The sequence below is a fragment of the Euphorbia lathyris genome, chromosome 3 (genome assembly GCF_963576675.1).
Source record: "Euphorbia lathyris chromosome 3, ddEupLath1.1, whole genome shotgun sequence".
NCBI classification, from domain to species: Eukaryota; Viridiplantae; Streptophyta; class Magnoliopsida; order Malpighiales; family Euphorbiaceae; genus Euphorbia; species Euphorbia lathyris.
The window spans coordinates 80,024,867-80,045,466 of NC_088912.1; the positions used below are offsets into that span (position 1 = coordinate 80,024,867).

A 20,600-nucleotide genomic window follows, 5' to 3' on the forward strand; every position below is an offset into this window, starting at 1 on the left:
GAGAAGAGAATACGGGCTAGGAAGATTTTGGGACAGATTTAGGGTTTTGTGGTGTTAATCTCAAATTTAGGCTAAGGTAAGTAACTATCAACTAGTTTTTGGTTTGCATGTATAAATATATGTATATTAAGCTATAAATCTCCATGAATTTGTCTCCTAAGGGTTTTCTTAGAAATTATTTGAGTATTGGTTGTTGATTTGAGATTGTGTTCAAGTTTGAAGGAAATGAGTTCACAATGGTAATTTTGAACTATTTTGATGTTGAATTGGTTTTACCTTGATGTTGAATTGGTTCTTCCTAAGAGTTTGATTATTATTTAGTTCAATTTATATTGAATTGGTTTTCTTAAGGGATATTTAGTTCAATTGATGTTGAATTGGTTTTCTTAAGGGTTTAAGTGCTATTTGGGTTCAATTGATGTTGATTTGAATTTCTTTAAGAGTTTTAATGTTATTTTGGTTCAATTAGTGTTCAAATTGGAATTTGGTTCAATTAGTGTTCAATTGGAATTCTTTAAGGGTTTTAATGTTTTTTTGGTTCAATTAGTGTTCAATTGGATTTCTTTAAGGGTTTTAATGATATTTTGGATTTCTTCAGGGTTCAATTGCTATTTGGTTCAGTAAATGTTGGATTTCGATTTATTGATGATTGTAGTAAAGTTGGACCTATTTGATGAAATTGAAGTTTGGTTGGATTTTGAGTAAAGTTTGTATCCATCGGGAGTAGTCCGGACGGGTGGTTTGATATTTGAAGACCATGTTCAGTGAGGAACATGGCCTGTGTACACAGTCTAAAGACCTAGTCGGGTATTGGCAGTGAAGTGTTGGGTAAGACCAATACGGGATTAGGCATGGTTAAAGAGACGTCTCGATTATGTTTACGTGTTGTGGATCGATTTACGAGGGGATACTCGGTGATGGATACGATATTGAATTTGATTCGAACTTCGGTTTTTAGTAAATGTTTATATAAGAATCGTTGTGTTTTGATTAAGTTTGATTTGAGGTTATTGATTAACATTCTATTTTAATTTGATGTTGTTTACAAGTTAATAAGTTTAAGGTTTGGTTTGGTTAAATGTTTTCACAAATGTATACATATAGCTATTTTACGTAAAAACTAGTTTTTATAGTTGATAGTTGCTTACTGAGATTTTTGTCTCATATTTTCAAATGTTTTAATGTTTTTAGGCGAAGAAGTACGAGGTACTGATGGAAGTGTTCGACACTAGGGCGAGAATTGGATACGGCCATGATTGTCCAAGTCGTCTTCTAGGGTATTGCATACCATTTTGTACATGTAGATATATGCGTTTTTTTGTGCTTGTGAATATGTAGGAACTTACGTCGCCCATTTTGAATCGAATATAAAGTTGTGTTATGCCAGATTTTGGTTTGAATGTCCAAGTATGGTGTTAATTTGTGAGATTAGGCAAATTAAAAGTTAACAAGTTAGAATTGGAGTAATTTTCTATGTTTCGAACTCGTTTTGGTAAAACACACGAGAAAAGGATTCGTAATTGGAAATTATAAATGATTTCGACCTTTTACAAATGTAAAAGTATATGTAGAAAATGTTTTTAAATTCAAATATGATTTGTAATTCTTAACATTTGATTGTGAGATGTTACTTCCGACTCGTTCACGTCTGTGGTAACGTCTCACTGTCATATCCGATTCTATTTTGGATCGGGTTTGACATGATAAACACATTGAAAATAACTAATTTTTATGTACGACACGTATGATATAAAGAAAAAGTAAATCTTTTGTAATGCAACAACTTAAAAAGTAATTTTTTTTATTATTATCAAGTGATATATATATATATATATATATATACTATTTGATCGAAATATATGTAAACATAAATTTTTTCTAACGTAATTATGACGTTAATATTCCAACGACTTTATTGACTCTGGTTAATAAAAATTTTTCTAATGTAATTGTGACGTTAATAAAATCGTCATAATTTTTTTTTATTTTAATAAATTCACTCCGGTTATTTTACATAGAAAAATCAGTGAAATAGTAACGTGGTAAATACGTTGAAAATAATCGACTTTTTATATGACATAGAAAAAAAGAGTAAAATTTGTACTTTTTATTTATTTAATTCAATTATTTAAAACTATAATGTAATGTGACAATTTAAAAATATAATTTTTATTTTTTTTATTGTCACGTGACACACATGTGGCATATTGATATTATATGTAAAAATATATTCTTTCTTATATAATTGTCATGTCATATTCTGATAACTTGTTTGATTGTTGGAATCACGTTATTGCAATATAAATAAAAATGTAATAATTTAATTGAAACAAGATAAATCTCACCCTATGAAACTCACCCCAATTTTTAATTTAAAATTTTTATTTAAGTCTCATAATCTAACTTAGTCTTGATTTGCTTTAGCATACATCAGACATACATACATTCACATACATTGGCGTTATGGACATATCATCTAAATTATTCCGTCGAGCCAGAGACGGAATAAAAGGCCAAATCTAAGGAAATACTAACTATTACATATTTCTCTTTAGGTTCTCCGTCTTCTCCATGGCGCCTTGAAATTACATATTAATTTCTATACTACTATAAGAAAACTTCAATTGAATTGAAGGGAATCAGATGAGAGGAGAAATTGCAATAGATAGTAGAAAGGCAGGACGCGCATGCCCTATTTTAAAAATACCAAAAGACTAAAAGAGGGTACAAATATGTCCATAACTCCAAACATGCATAGACTCAATTAAATAAATTTAATTGGTTGATTACATAACCGGCTTATGTAATATTTAGGTTAATCACATTAACTCGTCAAATTAACTTTCATCCAATTTTACTTCTAATCGTTTTGTATCTTTATATTAATCCTTAGATTAATATAACCATATAAAACGTTGATTATGCACGTCCCAATTATTTTGATTTCAATTCATTTAACACTTTGATTTACATATTGGTAAAAACAAACATTTAAACGAATTTTTCATTCGATAATCAAAACAGAAAACTATTAATTTCTGAAACACATATATACATTTAATACAAAACGATTTTAAACCATTTAAAATCAAGTGGGTATCGGGCCGGGCCCGAGAGCGGGCTGCTGCCGATTGGCAGCAGCCCTTAGGGCACGCGGGACGCCGCTGCCTTGCGGCAGCGGCGCCCCTGCGCCGCACGCGGCTGCTGCCGCGAGGCACCAGCCGCGCGACAGCGGCCAGTCGCGCCGTGAGGCGCGACTCAGGCTGCTGTCGTTATATATTTTTTTTATTATTAAATATATATATATATGTATATATATCAGTTCTAAAACAATTTTAAAACGATTTTCAGAAATAGGAAAAACTACAATAGATTTCCGTTTTATCATTTAGAATTAATAAAACTAATTTTATCAACCTAACTATAAAACTAATAGATTTTGTTATAATGATTATCAACCGAAATAATTAGAAACATAAGCATAATCAGTTTTAATTAACAATTAATCAAAACTCTATTTATCTTTAGAATTAATTAATCAAAACTATTTGTCAATTAATCCTAACCATAAATATTTATTCAATCCTATTGAAAACTTCTATATTTTCATATATGAAATAACGGATTTAACGATGGCTCTGATACCACTGAAGGAAATTAGGGCTAAGGTATAGCAGCGGAAATATAAGAATTTTAGCCTATTTCCTTTTAACCATAGGATCCGTTAATCGTTATTTCATATAAAGAGGGATAAGAAGGAATACCTTTCGATGAACAATCTACCGTTGTTAAAGAAGCGCCCACAATTCTTCTCCGAGATTCCAACCACAAAGTTTAACACAGAGAGGTTAAGATGAAATCAACCCTTATGAGATGCAACCAAAATAGATTACCTCTAATTAACCAACACAAGATCAAAGAGAAAGAGGGATGAATAAGATTAATCAATCGATGGAATGCCGTATGAATTCTTGTCCACGAACTAGGGGATGGGAATTCTTTTTCTCTCACTGAATAGCAATTTCGAAAATCACTAAAGGGGGAGGGATTAGGCTTTTTCGAAATTCACATGGGAGGGGGTATATATAGTTGCTTGAATCTAAACCCTAGTTAGATAGGAATAGGTTACTTAATAGGAATCCAATTCGGAAAAGGATTCCTAATTATTATCTCACTATATATCTAATATATTTAGGATAATAATAAATAACCTAATTGGATTATAATAGGAGTATATTAATCCAATTAAAACTCCTAATTTAATTATCTCTTAATTAATTTAATTCATAATCCTAATCAAATTAGGATTAATGGAATAAAATCAATTCCTTATCTCTATGTACAAATTTCGCCCCCCTCCATATATTTGGGCCTTACTGGGCTCAATTGGGCTTCCATCTATTAATCATATCCATCTCTCTTTTGGTTCCAAGTCTTATGTGTGATCCATTAGGTTCTTACTACTTCTGGCCGTATGCAACTATTAAATTAATTTCTTCAAGAATTATATTTAATCCTTGCATAACGGAATGATGTACTGAGTATGTTATTGGAAAGTCTGTAATCATTCCTCCAGAGTCCGTTAAGAAGACAGGTTGATTCTGTCGTTAACCCTTCCGTATTAGTTACGGTATAATACGATCCTTTATCAACTACATCCTTGAACTGAATCTTATGACTATGGGTAATGTCAAGTCACATATAGCGAGACGTTCGTTTTACTTGTTCTTGGCCGACTCAACTCAAAAAGATAGGTTAAGTGAAATCTGTATTTCTACTCTTAAGCTATCACCTTGCAAGGGTTTAGAGTCGAGTCTTCCACAAGCGATCCTTGGATGTATCTCCCATTAATCGGGAGTGATAAATGCTCAATCCAATGTATAACTACCCTGACATTACTTCCTGTGACACCCAACCTTTGCAGTTCACACCCCAGAGTCATCTCTGTTAAGGATCGTGGGACCGCAGGATCAAAGTCTCACATTCAGTAATTCAGGATGACCAATTAACATTCTTTTGAGTCTGAGGATTAGTTATACCTAGTAATACCAATGAGATGAACAGTTGACAAGGATGAATCTACCCATCCTGTTATCTCAAATCGGATCCCCAATCCTAATGAACAACGTTTCACCGGATCTATGTAACTGTCCAGATATCTATATATATGAAGCTTGTGAGATCAGCTTTCTGTCGGACAGAAGACATTGTTACATACAAGTCTCAACCGTGATATATCAATCCTAAACATATCACTTGACTTGGGGTGGTTTTAATTTTATTAGTTTATTATAAAGTTTTGTCTCACTTCATGCTTGTATGAACACTTTATAATCACTTTAAACAAACTTACGGATTTCCTTTTATTAGACTTTATTCAGTGCTTAAAAGGGAATGCCTTTATATAGTTATAAAACATATATCTCATTAAAACAAATGATATAAAGAACAATTCATTTACAATAAGTTTGTATCCCGCAACAATTGACTATAGGACACTAAACCCCAACATACTCCCACTTGGACTAAAGCCAATTGTTTCTAAAACTTATCCCAGTAGAAGTTAAATGACGATCATGTACTTTCTGGGTTAAAGGCTTTGTCAACGGATCTGCAACGTTGTCCTTTGTAGGTACTCTTTCTATTCTCACATCTCCTCTAGCCACAATCTCTCTTATGATGTGGTATCGCTTTAGGTAGTGCTTGTGATGTATTATGAGACCGTGGTTCCTTTGCTTGCGCAATGGCTCCATTGTTATCACAGTACAGAGTAATGGGATTGATAATGTCAGGCACCACACCTAGTTCTGTAATGAACTTTCTAATCCAAACTGCTTCCTTTGCCGCTTCCGCAGCAGCGATGTACTCTGACTCGGTCGTAGAGAAAGCTACGCTTCCCTGCTTGGAACTTTTCCAACTGACTGCGCCCCCATTTAGGATAAACAGGTATCCTGATTGGGATTTAAAATCATTCTCATCTGTGAGATGACTAGCGTCTGAAAATCCTTGTATTTTCAGATCTCCTTCTCCGTACACTAGGAACATATCTTTAGTCCTTCTCAAGTACTTAAGAATGTTCTTGACGGCAATCCAATGCTCGTCTCCCGGATTCCCTTGGTAACGACTCGTTACAGATAACACGAACGCTACGTCAGGTCTAGTGCATAGCATAGCATATATAATCGAACCGATCGCGCTGGCGTACGGGACTACAACCATGCGTCGTTTGTCATCATCAGTTTTAGGACATTGATGATTGTTTAACTTTACTCCATGTACCATGGGTAAGTTACCTCGTTTCGATTCAAGCATGCTAAACCGATTTAGCACCTTTTCAATGTATGTAGCCTGTGAAAGACCAAACAGTGTACGCGATCTATCTCTGTAGATCTTTATACCAAGTATATAGGCTGCTTCACCAAGGTCTTTCATTGAGAAGTTACCAGATAACCAAACTTTCACCGATTGTAATAGAGCAATGTCATTTCCCATTAACAGTATATCGTCCACATATAGTATGAGAAATGGTATAGAGCTCCCACTTGCTTTCTTGTAAATGCAAGCTTCTTCGCAATTTTGTTCGAAACCAAATTGTTTTATGGTTTCGTCAAAACGTTTGTTCCAGCTTCTAGATGCTTGCTTGAGTCCATAAATGGATCTCTGAAGTTTGCAAACTTTATTTGCATCCTTTGATATGAAACCTTCAGGCTGCATCATGTATACATCCTCAAGCAGATTTCCATTTAGGAAAGCTGTTTTCACATCCATTTGCCAAATCTCATAATCAAAATGAGCGGCAATTGCAAGCATGATTCTGATTGATTTGGATATAGCAACAGGAGAGAAGGTTTCGTCATAATCAACACCTTGTTTCTGACGATATCCCTTCGCTACCAACCTAGCCTTGTAGGTGCTAACCTTTCCATCCATGTCAGTCTTCTTTTTGAAGATCCACCTGCACCCAATGGGTTTTATCCCTTCGGGTGGATCAACCAAAGTCCAAACTTGGTTAGTATACATGGAATCCATTTCAGAATCCATGGCCTCAAGCCATGCTTTAGAATCTGGACTAGTAAGAGCCTCTTCGTAGTTTTCGGGTTCGTCGTCTAACACGGGAACCTCGTCATCATCTCCCACTAGAAAACCATATCTAACTGGGAGTTCACGAACTCTTCGTGATCTACGAATAGGTGCCACTGGAGTCTCATCTAATGGGACTTCTTCGGGTACCTCAACCGCTTCTGTTGTTTCAGTCGTTGTTTCTTCCTCTTGAACTTCGTCGAGTTCAATCACGCTTCCCTTTTGTGTTTCTTCGAGAAACTCTTTCTCTAAGAAGGTTGCGTGTTTGGATACTATTACTTTCTGATCATCTAGATGATAGAAGTAATACCCTATGGTTTCCCTGGGATATCCAATGAAGAAACATTTATCAGATTTAGAATCTAATTTGTCGGACGCAACGCGTTTGACATATGCTGAACAACCCCATACTCTCATGAACGAGAACATGGGTTTCTTACCAACGAACAATTCATATGGTGTGGAAACAGCGGATTTAGTTGGTACTCGGTTCAGGGTGAAGAGGGCAGTTTCTAAGGCATAGCCCCAGAACGTCTTTGGAAGTAAGGCCATGCTCATCATAGATCGTACCATATCTAATAGGGTACGGTTTCTCCTCTCGGATACACCATTGTGTTGTGGTGTATAGGGAGGTGTCCATTATGAGCATATCCCACATTCAGTTAGATAATTCAGAAAATCATCAGAAAGATATTCGCCATCTCGATCAGATCGAAGTGTTTTTATTTTCTTTCCTAATTGATTTTCCACTTCATTCTTGAAGCATTTGAACTTGTCAAAGGCTTCTGATTTGTGCCTCATCAAGTAGATATAACCATAGCGAGTATGATCATCTATGAAGCTAATGAAGTATCTGAATCCTCCTCTTGCTTGGACTGACATAGGACCACATACATCTGAATGAATGAGTCCTAGAGTGTCTGATACACGCTCACCTTTATTGCTAAAGGGTGTCTTTGTCATTTTACCTTTTAAACATGATTCGCATGTTTCCAATGATTCAGAATCGATTGGATCTATAAGCCCATCTGAATGCAGCTTTAGCATGCGTCTCTTGTTTATATGGCCTAAACAACAATGCCACAAGTAAGTTGAATTATCTAGCTTATGTCTTTTGGTATCAATTGCAAAAACAGGAGTTTTATCATCTAACACATAAATCCCATTTTGTGATATTCCTGAAAAATAAAAGATCGAATCTTTATAAAAATTGCAACTATTGTTCTTTATTGAAATATGAAAACCGTCGTCAACGAGACGGCTAATAGAAATAATGTTACGAGACATCTCAGGAACGTATAAACAATTCCTTAATTCTATTACAAGCCCAGAGGGCAAAAGTAAAACATAATCTCCAATTGCGAGGGCGGCAACTCTTGCTCCATTTCCCACTCGCAAGTTTATGCTTCCTTTCTTTAGTTCCTTAGTCTGTTTTAGCTCCTGCATATTTGTACAAATATGAGATCCACATCCGGTATCAAGTACCCAAGATCCAGACAATGAAACCGTATTTATTTCAATATAGAACACACCAGACGCTGAAGCACCGTTATTTGCCTTCTTGTGGAAGGTTAGGTACTCCAGACAGTTCCTCCTCCAATGCCCGAAATCACCACAATAGTGACACTTTCCTTTGGGCTTCTTTGGTTCCTTTCCCTTTGTTTCGGTGAGCACAGCCCCCATGCATTTATCAAGATGGTTTGGATCGGGAGCGACCCCTTTCCTTTTTCTCGATCCTTCAATAGCAAGGGCCAACATTTCCTCGTTTTCTTTTATAATGGGCTCGACTGACTCGAGCATATGTGCAAGCTCTACAAGAGAGGTTTGCAAGCCACTCATCTGATAGTTCATGACGAACTGTGAGTAGCTCTCAGGGAGGGACTGTAGAAGTAATTTTTCACTTAGTTCATGGTCCATCGCATCTCCAATACTAGAAAACTTGGTTATGAGGCTGATCATCTTGGCACAATGTACCATCACAGATGTGCCCTCCTGCATCTTGCTTTTATATAACTCTTTGGTTATTTCGAAGTGCTCGCACCGAGTTTCTATCACAAATAGCTCTTTAAGGTGCTTGACCATGGAAGAGGCATCCATATCTGAATGCAGTTGCCTTTTAACTTCTGGTGTCAATGATGCAAGTATGATGTCCCCTACTTGATCATCATCAGCTTTATGCTTCAAGTAAGCATAAACCTCTTGGTAGGGAGCATCATCCATTGGGTAAGGGGGTATCGGTGTATCAAGTACATACCCTTTCCTTTCGAACTTCAAAACAATTTTGAGGTTACGAAACTAGTCGGTGAAGTTTGAACCATTCAATTTGTTATCGGTAAGGATGTAACGCAGATCGGTGTTAGTCATGATTTTAAGAGTGTGTGTTTAAACAAAACCTGAGAGTGAGAAAGAGTAAACGTATGTCATTCATTTGCTTTAAAGTATAACAATCTAAAATTATAGGCCTTTTAATTTATTTCAGATTGCTCCCACTATTTTGTCAAATTAATAGCCCTCCATATTAATTCGAAGAATTTCACAAATCCTTTAGTGAGCTAGGATCCTAACTCCTGAGATTTCGCCTTGAGTTTGCTCAACAAGCTAGTCCCATTTGTTAGGTAGATTCATGTAATCAATCACATCTTGAATGTGACTCCTAGGTTATTGGGTTACTAACCACATTAGTAACTAATATGTTACTCATATTAATCCCAACCATATTATTGCCTATTAGTTTATGACAACATGAGTTTGCTCATCCAATTATCATAATCTAATTTAAGTATTACCCCATATTCATGAAAGAATGACTTTCGATAATTCAGGTGTTACCATAAGACCCCGAGCTTGAGTTTGCTCAACAACCCAAAGGCCCCCAGTACTGCCGGCTGAATTATAATATTAGGGAGGGGCAACCGATTTTAATAACTTGCTTATCTACTTAACTTTTTAACGAGGGATTTTATTTAAGTCTCATAATCTAACTTAGCCTTGATTTGCTTTAGCATACATCAGACATACATACATTCACATACATTGGCGTTATGGACATATCATCTAAATTATTCCGTCGAGCCAGAGACGGAATAAAAGGCCAAACCTAAGGAAATACTAACTATCACATATTTCTCTTTAGGTCCTCCGTCTTCTCCATGGCGCCTTGAAATTACATATTAATTTCTATACTACTATAAGAAAACTTCAATTGAATTGAAGGGAATCAGATGAGAGGAGAAATTACAATAGATAGTAGAAAGGCAGGACGTGCAGGCCCTATTTCAAAAATACCAAAAGACTAAAAGAGGGTCCAAATATGTCCATAACTCCAAACATGCATAGACTCAATTAAATAAATTTAATTGGTTGATTACATAACCGGCTTATGTAATATTTAGGTTAATCACATTAACTCGACAAATTAACTTTCATCCAATTTTACTTCTAATCGTTTTGTATCTTTATATTAATCCTTAGATTAATATAACCATATAAAACGTTGATTATGCACGTCCCAATTATTTTGATTTCAATTCATTTAACACTTTGATTTACATATTGGTAAAAACAAACATTTAAACGAATTTTTCATTCGATAATCAAAACAGAAAACTATTAATTTCTGAAACACATATATACATTTAATACAAAACGATTTTAAACCATTTAAAATCAAGTGGGTATCGGGCCGGGCCCGAGAGCGGGCTGCTGCCGATTGGCAGCTGCCCTTAGGGCACACGGGACGCCGCTGCCTTGCGGCAGTGGCGCCCCTGCGCCGCACGCGGCTGCTGCCGCGAGGCACCAGCCGCGCGACAGCGGCCAGTCGCGCCGTGAGGCGCGACTCAGGCTGCTGTCGTTATATATTTTTTTTATTATTAAATATATATATATGTATATATATCAGTTCTAAAACAATTTTAAAACGATTTTCAGAAATAGGAAAAACTACAATAGATTTCCGTTTTATCATTTAGAATTAATAAAACTAATTTTATCAACCTAACTATAAAACTAATAGATTTTGTTATAATGATTATCAACCGAAATAATTAGGAACATAAGCATAATCAGTTTTAATTAACAATTAATCAAAACTCTATTTATCTTTAGAATTAATTAATCAAAACTATTTGTCAATTAATCCTAACCATAAATATTTATTCAATCCTATTGAAAACTTCTATATTTTCATATATGAAATAACGGATTTAACGATGGCTCTGATACCACTGAAGGAAATTAGGGCTAAGGTATAGCAGCGGAAATATAAAAATTTTAGCCTATTTCCTTTTAACCATAGGATCCGTTAATCGTTATTTCATATAAAGAGGGATAAGAAGGAATACCTTTCGATGAACAATCTACCGTTGTTAAAGAAGCGCCCACAATTCTTCTCCGAGATTCCAACCACAAAGTTTAACACAGAGAGGTTAAGATGAAATCAACCCTTATGAGATGCAACCAAAATAGATTACCTCTAATTAACCAACACAAGATCAAAGAGAAAGAGGGATGAATAAGATTAATCAATCGATGGAATGCCGTATGAATTCTTGTCCACGAACTAGGGGATGGGAATTCTTTTTCTCTCACTGAATAGCAATTTCGAAAATCACTAAAGGGGGAGGGATTAGGCTTTTTCGAAATTCACATGGGAGGGGGTATATATAGTTGCTTGAATCTAAACCCTAGTTAGATAGGAATAGGTTACTTAATAGGAATCCAATTCGGAAAAGGATTCCTAATTATTATCTCACTATATATCTAATATATTTAGGATAATAATAAATAACCTAATTGGATTATAATAGGAGTATATTAATCCAATTAAAACTCCTAATTTAATTATCTCTTAATTAATTTAATTCATAATCCTAATCAAATTAGGATTAATGGAATAAAATCAATTCCTTATCTCTATGTACAAATTTCGCCCCCCTCCATATATTTGGGCCTTACTGGGCTCAATTGGGCTTCCATCTATTAATCATATCCATCTCTCTTTTGGTTCCAAGTCTTATGTGTGATCCATTAGGTTCTTACTACTTCTGGCCGTATGCAACTATTAAATTAATTTCTTCAAGAATTATATTTAATCCTTGCATAACGGAATGATGTACTGAGTATGTTATTGGAAAGTCTGTAATCATTCCTCCAGAGTCCGTTAAGAAGACAGGTTGATTCTGTCGTTAACCCTTCCGTATTAGTTACGGTATAATACGATCCTTTATCAACTACATCCTTGAACTGAATCTTATGACTATGGGTAATGTCAAGTCACATATAGCGAGACGTTCGTTTTACTTGTTCTTGGCCGAGTCAACTCAAAAAGATAGGTTAAGTGAAATCTGTATTTCTACTCTTAAGCTATCACATTGCAAGGGTTTAGAGTCGAGTCTTCCACAAGCGATCCTTGGATGTATCTCCCATTAATCGGGAGTGATAAATGCTCAATCCAATGTATAACTACCCTGACATTACTTCCTGTGACACCCAACCTTTGCAGTTCACACCCCAGAGTCATCTCTGTTAAGGATCGTGGGACCGCATGATCAAAGTCTCACATTCAGTAATTCAGGATGACCAATTAACATTCTTTTGAGTCTGATGATTAGTTATACCTAGTAATACCAATGAGATGAACAGTTGACAAGGATGAATCTACCCATCCTGTTATCTCAAATCGGATCCCCAATCCTAATGAACAACGTTTCACCGGATCTATGTAACTGTCCAGATATCTATATATATGAAGCTTGTGAGATCAGCTTTCTGTCGGACAGAAGACATTGTTACATACAAGTCTCAACCGTGATATATCAATCCTAAACATATCACTTGACTTGGGGTGGTTTTAAGTTTATTAGTTTATTATAAAGTTTTGTCTCACTTCATGCTTGTATGAACACTTTATAATCACTTTAAACAAACTTACGGATTTCCTTTTATTAGACTTTATTCAGTGCTTAAAAGGGATTGCCTTTATATAGTTATAAAACATATATCTCATTAAAACAAACGATATAAAGAACAATTCATTTACAATAAGTTTGTATCCCGCAACAATTGACTATAGGACACTAAACCCCAACAGAAGATGGTTACAAATTGTGGAACAGGGTGAGTCACATGTCTTCTGTTAATAGGAGGGAATGACCTTAGATATTGGGGCCTAATATCCCTCAACGCCATTTGACCCATGATTTCCAGGATCGAGAGTGATTATGACAACAACTGGATTCTTGAATAGGTCCAACGAGACTTTCTGAGTCAAGCTTCTTGCAAGCAGTCGTTTTGTTATACTTTAGATGAGGAGACACTACCTATATTTATCTTCTAGAGAGTAGGTTCGAGCGTCTGAGATTCCACGTGGCAAAATTATATTTGTCTGATATCATTTAGGCAAAAAGCATCCCGAGACCCCTGATCTTTCATTGTTTGGTGCATTAAGCCCTCGATGTTTTATTTAGACACATTGAGCTTCTGATCTTTCATTGTTTGGTGCATTAAGCCCTCGATCTTTTATTTAGACACATTGAGCCCCTGATCTTTCATATATGGGTGTATTAGGTCCTTTTGTAAATCAATTCATATATGGGTGTATCAAGGGCATGTTTGGTTCAACTGTTAGCTAATAGATGTTGATGTTGCTGTTGTTGTTAGCTGTTGTAGTAAGTTGTTTGTTGTTGCTGTTGGTTGTTTGTTATTAATTGTTTAATTATTAGTGTTTGGTAAAATTATACTGAACTGTTAATGTTAGTTTATATTTATTTCTAATATGGACATGTTTTAAATTAATCTACAAATAAATTATAAAATAAAAAATATATTATACAAATTAATAAAAATAAATTATATAAAGAATAAAAAACTAAAAAATTTATTGAATGCAACAAAACTTTGTTTTTCGATAATTTTGTTCTAGAAATAAAAATAATGTCAAAAAGGAAACACATTTTGTGGAAATAAGAAGGATAATTTTGTCAATAACAAGTAACTACAAATAACTATCCATGAAAAGAGCTTTTTGTGAAAAGCTCCAAAATGATGTAGTGTCCAGAGAAAATACTAAACGTTGCGGTTATATAAACCTAACCAAACGCTATGTTTCCTGCGGTTTGGAGTAAAACGCTAATAATTAAACAACTAATAACAAACAACTTACTACAACGCAAACAGCTAACAACAACAACAACATCTATTAGCTAATAGTTGAACCAAACAGACCCTTAATACACCCATATATAAATTGATTTATTAAAGGACCTAATATACCCATATATGAAAGATCAAGGGCTCAATGTGTCTAAATGAAAGATCGAGGGCTTAATGCACCAAACAATGAAAGATCAGGGACTCAATGTGTCTAAATGAAAGATCGAGGGCTTAATGCACTAAACAATGAAAGATCAGGGGCCTCAGGATGCTTTTTTGCCTATCATTTATCATATGATCAATGCATTCAAAATCAGATATATTATACTGATAGTCACTGAAGTTTGAGATCTATTTCACTAAAATCATTATAATTTATTTTGTTTTAATAAAATTATTAAATGTTTTTATTTCATTAAAGTCACTCTGATTATTTCACATAGAAAAATCATTGAAATAGTGATATGGTAAATACGTTAAAATAACTGACTTTTATTGAACACATGACGATATAGAAAAAAAGAAAGTAATATTTTTATTTTTACTTTATTTAATTCAATTGCTTGAAATTGTTATAAAAAAACTTTAAAATGTAACTTTTATTACTTTTGTTTGTATCGTGACACACATGCGGCTACCATTTGATCGTCATGGTATATGTAAAAATAAATTCTTTCCAATGAAATTGTCACATCACTATTTTGATTATTTTTCTATTTGATTGGCCGGAATCACTTTGTTAAAATAAAAATAAAAATTTAATAATTTGATTTAAACAAAATGGATTTAATACCTAAAAACTCACGTTATATAAGAAAGAAAAGTTCCCTCCCTTTTTCTCACTATTCGTTTCTACTCTCCTCTGCAAAACCCAAAATCCCTCTTCTTCTTTTCTCTCTCTCTCTCTAGAAGTTCCATTCTTTGGGAGCAAGATCATCAACGGAGGCTTCATCATATAAACTATCGCTTTATGTGGGTGACTTGGACCCGACAGTTACAGAAGATGACCTGAACGCTGTGTTTCTCGGGATAGGTCCAATTTCCTCCATTCGCCTCTGCCGTTGCTCTCAAACTGGAAAATCACTCTATTACGGATACGTCAATTTCTTCACTGAATATGAAGGTATACTCCATTGTCTCTCTTTCTGAATATGGGGCTTTCTTGAATTCTCTCTGTTTCTTTATGTACAATTACATATAATTTTACAAAATGTGTATGCATGTATTTGATTTCAGGGGTTTTTTTTGCTTTAGGAATTGAGATTTGGGTTTAGTTTCTCTGTCTCTTTCCCGAAAAACCATTTCACATATGTTTACTTCTTCATTCTTATGTTCTGTTTCTCAATCTTAAATCTTTCTTTTTCTTATATGTCTAATTGTGGATCTTTCTTTAGAATATGAGAATTTTGTACTTTTGTACTTAGGATTTTCATAAACTGCTAATTCAGAAAAATGAAATTTATATAGGAGAGTAATTACTCAGGGCAACTAATTGAAATCTCCAGTTGGCATTACTTGACAACTAAGAAACTGACCAATACTTAACAATTAAGAAACTGACCAATATTGACCAATACTTAGAAGAACTGACCAGTATTGACCAATAACAGAATTACTAATAGAATAGCTACTTTCCTGCTTTATTCCTCCTGTGATATGTAACAGTACCCCCCTTTTAGAGAATTCTTGTTCTCTAGAATGATAAAATTCAGGAAACTGAGAACTGATAGTAGATTCATCCTCCCAAGTGGCATCCACTGCTGAAAAACCAGACCATAGAATTAACAATTGTGGAACTGAAGAAGTACCCACCATGGACGTGCGAGTATTAAGAACTTTAGCAGGCTGGATATCCCACTCTACATCAGTGATAGGAGGAAGAGTAGTAAAAGTAGGGATCGTAGGATCCAAACATTTCTTTAAAAGAGACACATGGAAGACAAGATGGATTTTGCTTGTAAGAGGTAATTGCAACTTATAAGCAACAAGTGGTGAAGCCTAGTGATTGAGAGCTTACCTATGACTAGGGAGGTCATGGGTTCGAATCACATCCGGGTCTGGTGGGGATTTTTCTTTCTTCTTTAATGGTAAGCGCATTGTGCGCTAATTTTTTTTTTTTTAAAAAAATTTATAAGCAACAGAGCCAATGCGCTCCACAACTAAGAAAGGCCCATAATACTTAGCTGATAGCTTCAGGCAAGTGCAAAGAGAAATAGTAGTCTGGCGATAAGGCTGCAACTTGAGGAAAACCATGTCAACAACATTGAACTCTCAATCAGAACGCTTCCTGTCAGCAACCTAGTTTATACGATTTTGAGAAGAGGTTAAACACTCCTTAAAAGAGCTCATAGATTCTCGAGCTTGAAGGAAATCTTCAACAACATCAACATGGGAGTTTGTATTAGGGACCACAAGAGGTTGGGGCACACTTCCATATAAGGCTTGATGATGACTCATCTTAATGGAACTATGATAGTTGGAGTTATACCAATACTCAGCTAAACTCAACCAACTATGCCATTTCTTAGAAGAAATAAAACAAATACTCATGAGATAATGTTCCAGACATTAATCTTTTTTTTCTTATATGTCTAATTGTGGATCTTTCTTTAGAATATGGCAATTTTGTACTTCTGTGGTCTCCTCTTTGAGTTTTTCAGTGTATACTAGTTTCATTGAATTATAGCTTTTCTGATTGTATTATTGAGTATAAGCATATTGATTCATAAATGTTTTAATTACTTCATTTCATCTTTCTGTTAGGGATTTTCCTGAACTATCTGGATAACATTTCGGATCTTTTTCCGCAGAAACAAAGAAGATGCTTTAAGCCCTACTATCTTTTATTTAAATGTGTTTACTTTTGTCTTTCTGAATCTCTTTCCTTATGATTTTATCTTGTTTCTTGATGGTATGGGCACTTTGCCCCTACTTTGTCTAAATTTATGTCTTTCTCCATTTTTTGATTATGTTGTTACTGTGAAATATTTGATAAACAATATTTGTTTCTTGAGATACTTGTTGTGTTGATCTTTATATATTTTACTGTCAAATTTGTCAAGGAAAGTGAGAGGACAGAAGCTACATCTTTGTGAGGAACCAAAGCATGTGGAGCTTTTTGTTAAGAATCTGGATCTGAACATTACAGAGGATGCCCTTCAAATTATTGTATCATCCTATACTTTTGAAAAATATTCTCCAAGCTATGAACATGTCAGAGGATCTAAACATGATAGTGTTAGCTTGGATAATATATTTCAAAAGTATATGATGATACTAACCTGCAAGGTGGTTGAAGACTATGGAAAGAGCAAAGGTTTTGGGTTTGCCCAGTTTGATTCAGAGAATTCTGCCTTGCCTGCTCGAACTGCTCTTCATGACACTATTCTTGAAGGAAAGAAATTATAGGTCATGTAACTTTTAATTGTTCTAGTGTATTACTATATATTCTTTAACTATTTGTTGAGATATTTATTGATAGGCTTTTTTTTTATCTTGTTGTGCTGATCTTTATATATTTTAGTGTCGTTCGTTCTAGGCACGTTTCTGAATTTGTCAAGAAAAGTGAGAGGACAGAAGCTACATCTTGTGAGGAACCAAAAGACGTGGAGCTTTTTGTTAAGAATCTGGATCTGAACATGATAGAGGATGCCCTTCAAAGTATGTTCTCTGCTTTTGGGAAGGTGTCTAATGTTGTGATCAGGAAAGATAATGATGGGAAATCCAAAGGTTTTGGGTTTATCAACCTTGAGTCAACAAAAGATGCTGGCAAATGTAAAATTTTCAAGCATGTTTTACTCTACTTCTCCATTCATTGTAGATTGTGTCAGGCAGGAAGGATCAAGTTTTGCTGAAAAGTTGAGTTTTAAATCAGGTTCCCAAACTTGGTATGTTGGGAGAGCCCAAAAGCAAGCTAAGAAAAGTCAGTTCTCACAACATGAATACAACAAGAACTTGTAGATGTTGAAGGCATCAAATTTGTATGTGAAGAATTTTGAAAAGGGCATAAATACTTTTCCTGCAAGTGTTTGTTTTCTCATAAAAAAATCTACGTTGGCGTCAAACTTTATTTCCCATTTGTTACAACTTATGATTTTGAAGAACAGAATTTACGAAGAATAAGAAAATTGAGAGAATAGAAGTTTGTATTAATTCTTTTCATAAACTGCTAATACAGAAAAATGACCTTTATATAGGAGAGTAATTACTCAGGTCAACTAATTGAAATCTCCAGTTGGCATTACTTGACAACTAAGAAACTGACCAATACCTTACAACTAGAAACTGACCAATAATTTACAACTAGAAACTGTCCAATACTTAACAAATAAGAAAACTGACCAATACTTAGAAGAACTGACCAGTATTGACCAATAATAGAATTACTAACAGAATAGCTACTTTCCTGCTTTATTCATCCTTTAATACGTAACACCATTACTTATTGCTTTCATGTTTTCTGCCTTTTTGCTTTGCAGAATGTGAAACATGATAGCCCACCTGTAGGAACTTTTTTTTGAAGATTTTCGGCTTCTTTTCTTGCTGCAACAAAATATTCTCAGAATTTTCATGTTTGTGGGTATGGATTCTTGATTTTTTATGATCTTGAAGCATTCCCAGTGTATTTTTGCTACAATAAGCAACGAGAAAAAGATTTAAAAAATTGGAGAATGTAATGGTTTTGTAAGACACTCAGCAAGTTGAACTTGTGTTGTAAATGGTAGTATAAATCACACCAGCTGAAATACAATCTCCAAGTGTTCTTTAGGTTCATGAAGACTCTATTTTAGCAATATGCATTACTGAAGCATCATCATAAAATAACAATAACAATGCTACTTGAGGATGAAAAAAAAGCCACTGGATTTCACATTATGTTGTTAACATCTGTTTGCTGCTTATTTGATTTCTGATTGGCCAAGAAATATAAAAAATCATCTAATAGATTTTTTAGATTCTTTGAAATTTTCCAAATCCAACTATGTAAAAGCTTGTTGTTGTATTTGTTAAAATGTTGGAAAATAAATACCTTGAAGTGGATGTACTTTTAAGTATCGTATGAAATATGAAAATCAGACATATGGAATATGGAAGTTTCGTATCGTGTTTACATTATTTAATAAAATCATGTTCATTTCTTATCATGTGATTAATGTATTCAAAATGGGATATATTATACCGATAGCCACTAAAGTTTGAGATCTATTTCACACAAATTATTCAACTTAATTTTGTTTCAATAAAATTACTCTGTAGATAGAAAAACCACTGAAATAGTGACGTAATAAACACGTTGAAAATCACTAACTTTTATTGAAAATCGCTAACTTTTATTCAACCGCTTGAAATTGTCATATGACAACTTTTTTGATTGGAAATGAGGAGGGAAAAAGATCATAGGACATCCCAGCCAGGCTGGCACCCCCTATGGATCAGGACCCCCGACCCGTCTTTATTAATAAGAAATGAAAAAATATGTTAGAACAGGAACTGAGGAAATACACAGAAAATGCCTACACAAATCTATAGCTAACACTACCATTTGTTTACCCAAATTAATGAGTTACAGAAATGCGGATTTTGTGTCCACCATGTAGCGGCGGTGCTGGTTCTTCCAAAATTAGCAAGCTTGTCAGCTACTTGGTTACCTTCCCGGTATACATGCAAGACTTTCAGCTCCATTAGTGGTCATATGACAACTTAAATATGTAACTTTTATTTTTTTGGTTGTCACGTAACACACTTGCAGTTGCCATTTGATCGTCATGTTATATGTAAGAATTTTTTTCTATTGTGATTGTCATGTCACTATTCTGATCGGCTGGAATCACTTTATTGAAATAAAAATAAAAATTTAATAATTTGATTGAAACAAAATGAATACCATTTGATGTCTTCAAATATGAACAATGCTCACAGTCAGATTTGAGAAGGCCTGGAACAATCAAGAAATGGTCAGGGAGACGCCGGAGTCCGACGTCTCTTCTCCTATGCTTAAGTTAGTAATGTACGTTGAAGAAAGTATGATAACTTGAAAGCATTATGTATTTAATGTAGGAAAATAGACAAGCCTAGGCATAGCGGAATAATAAAATTTTATCTATTTTATCTATTTCCCTTTTCCAAGATCTGTTAATTGTTATTTCATATAAAGAGGGATAGATAGTAATACCTTTAGTGATGAACTATCTACCATTGCAAACGAAGTAACCACAACTTGTTATTATTAACTCGTGAACAACGAACGTTTGATTCAACACAAAACCAAAAGATAATCAGTGATCAACCTTCAATGAATAGCAATCGTAATGATTGCCTCTAACAGAAATCGATACGAGATCAAAGAGGGAGTAAGAAATAAAGTAAATTAG

The 20,600-nt window shown here is 34.5% G+C and overlaps 1 pseudogene; it reads left to right on the forward strand.

Annotated features, from left to right (window-relative positions):
• The first annotated feature begins 14,857 nt into the window (after positions 1 to 14,857).
• Positions 14,858 to 18,749, forward strand: LOC136222738 (polyadenylate-binding protein 6-like; annotated as a pseudogene).
• The last annotated feature ends 1,851 nt before the right edge of the window (positions 18,750 to 20,600 follow it).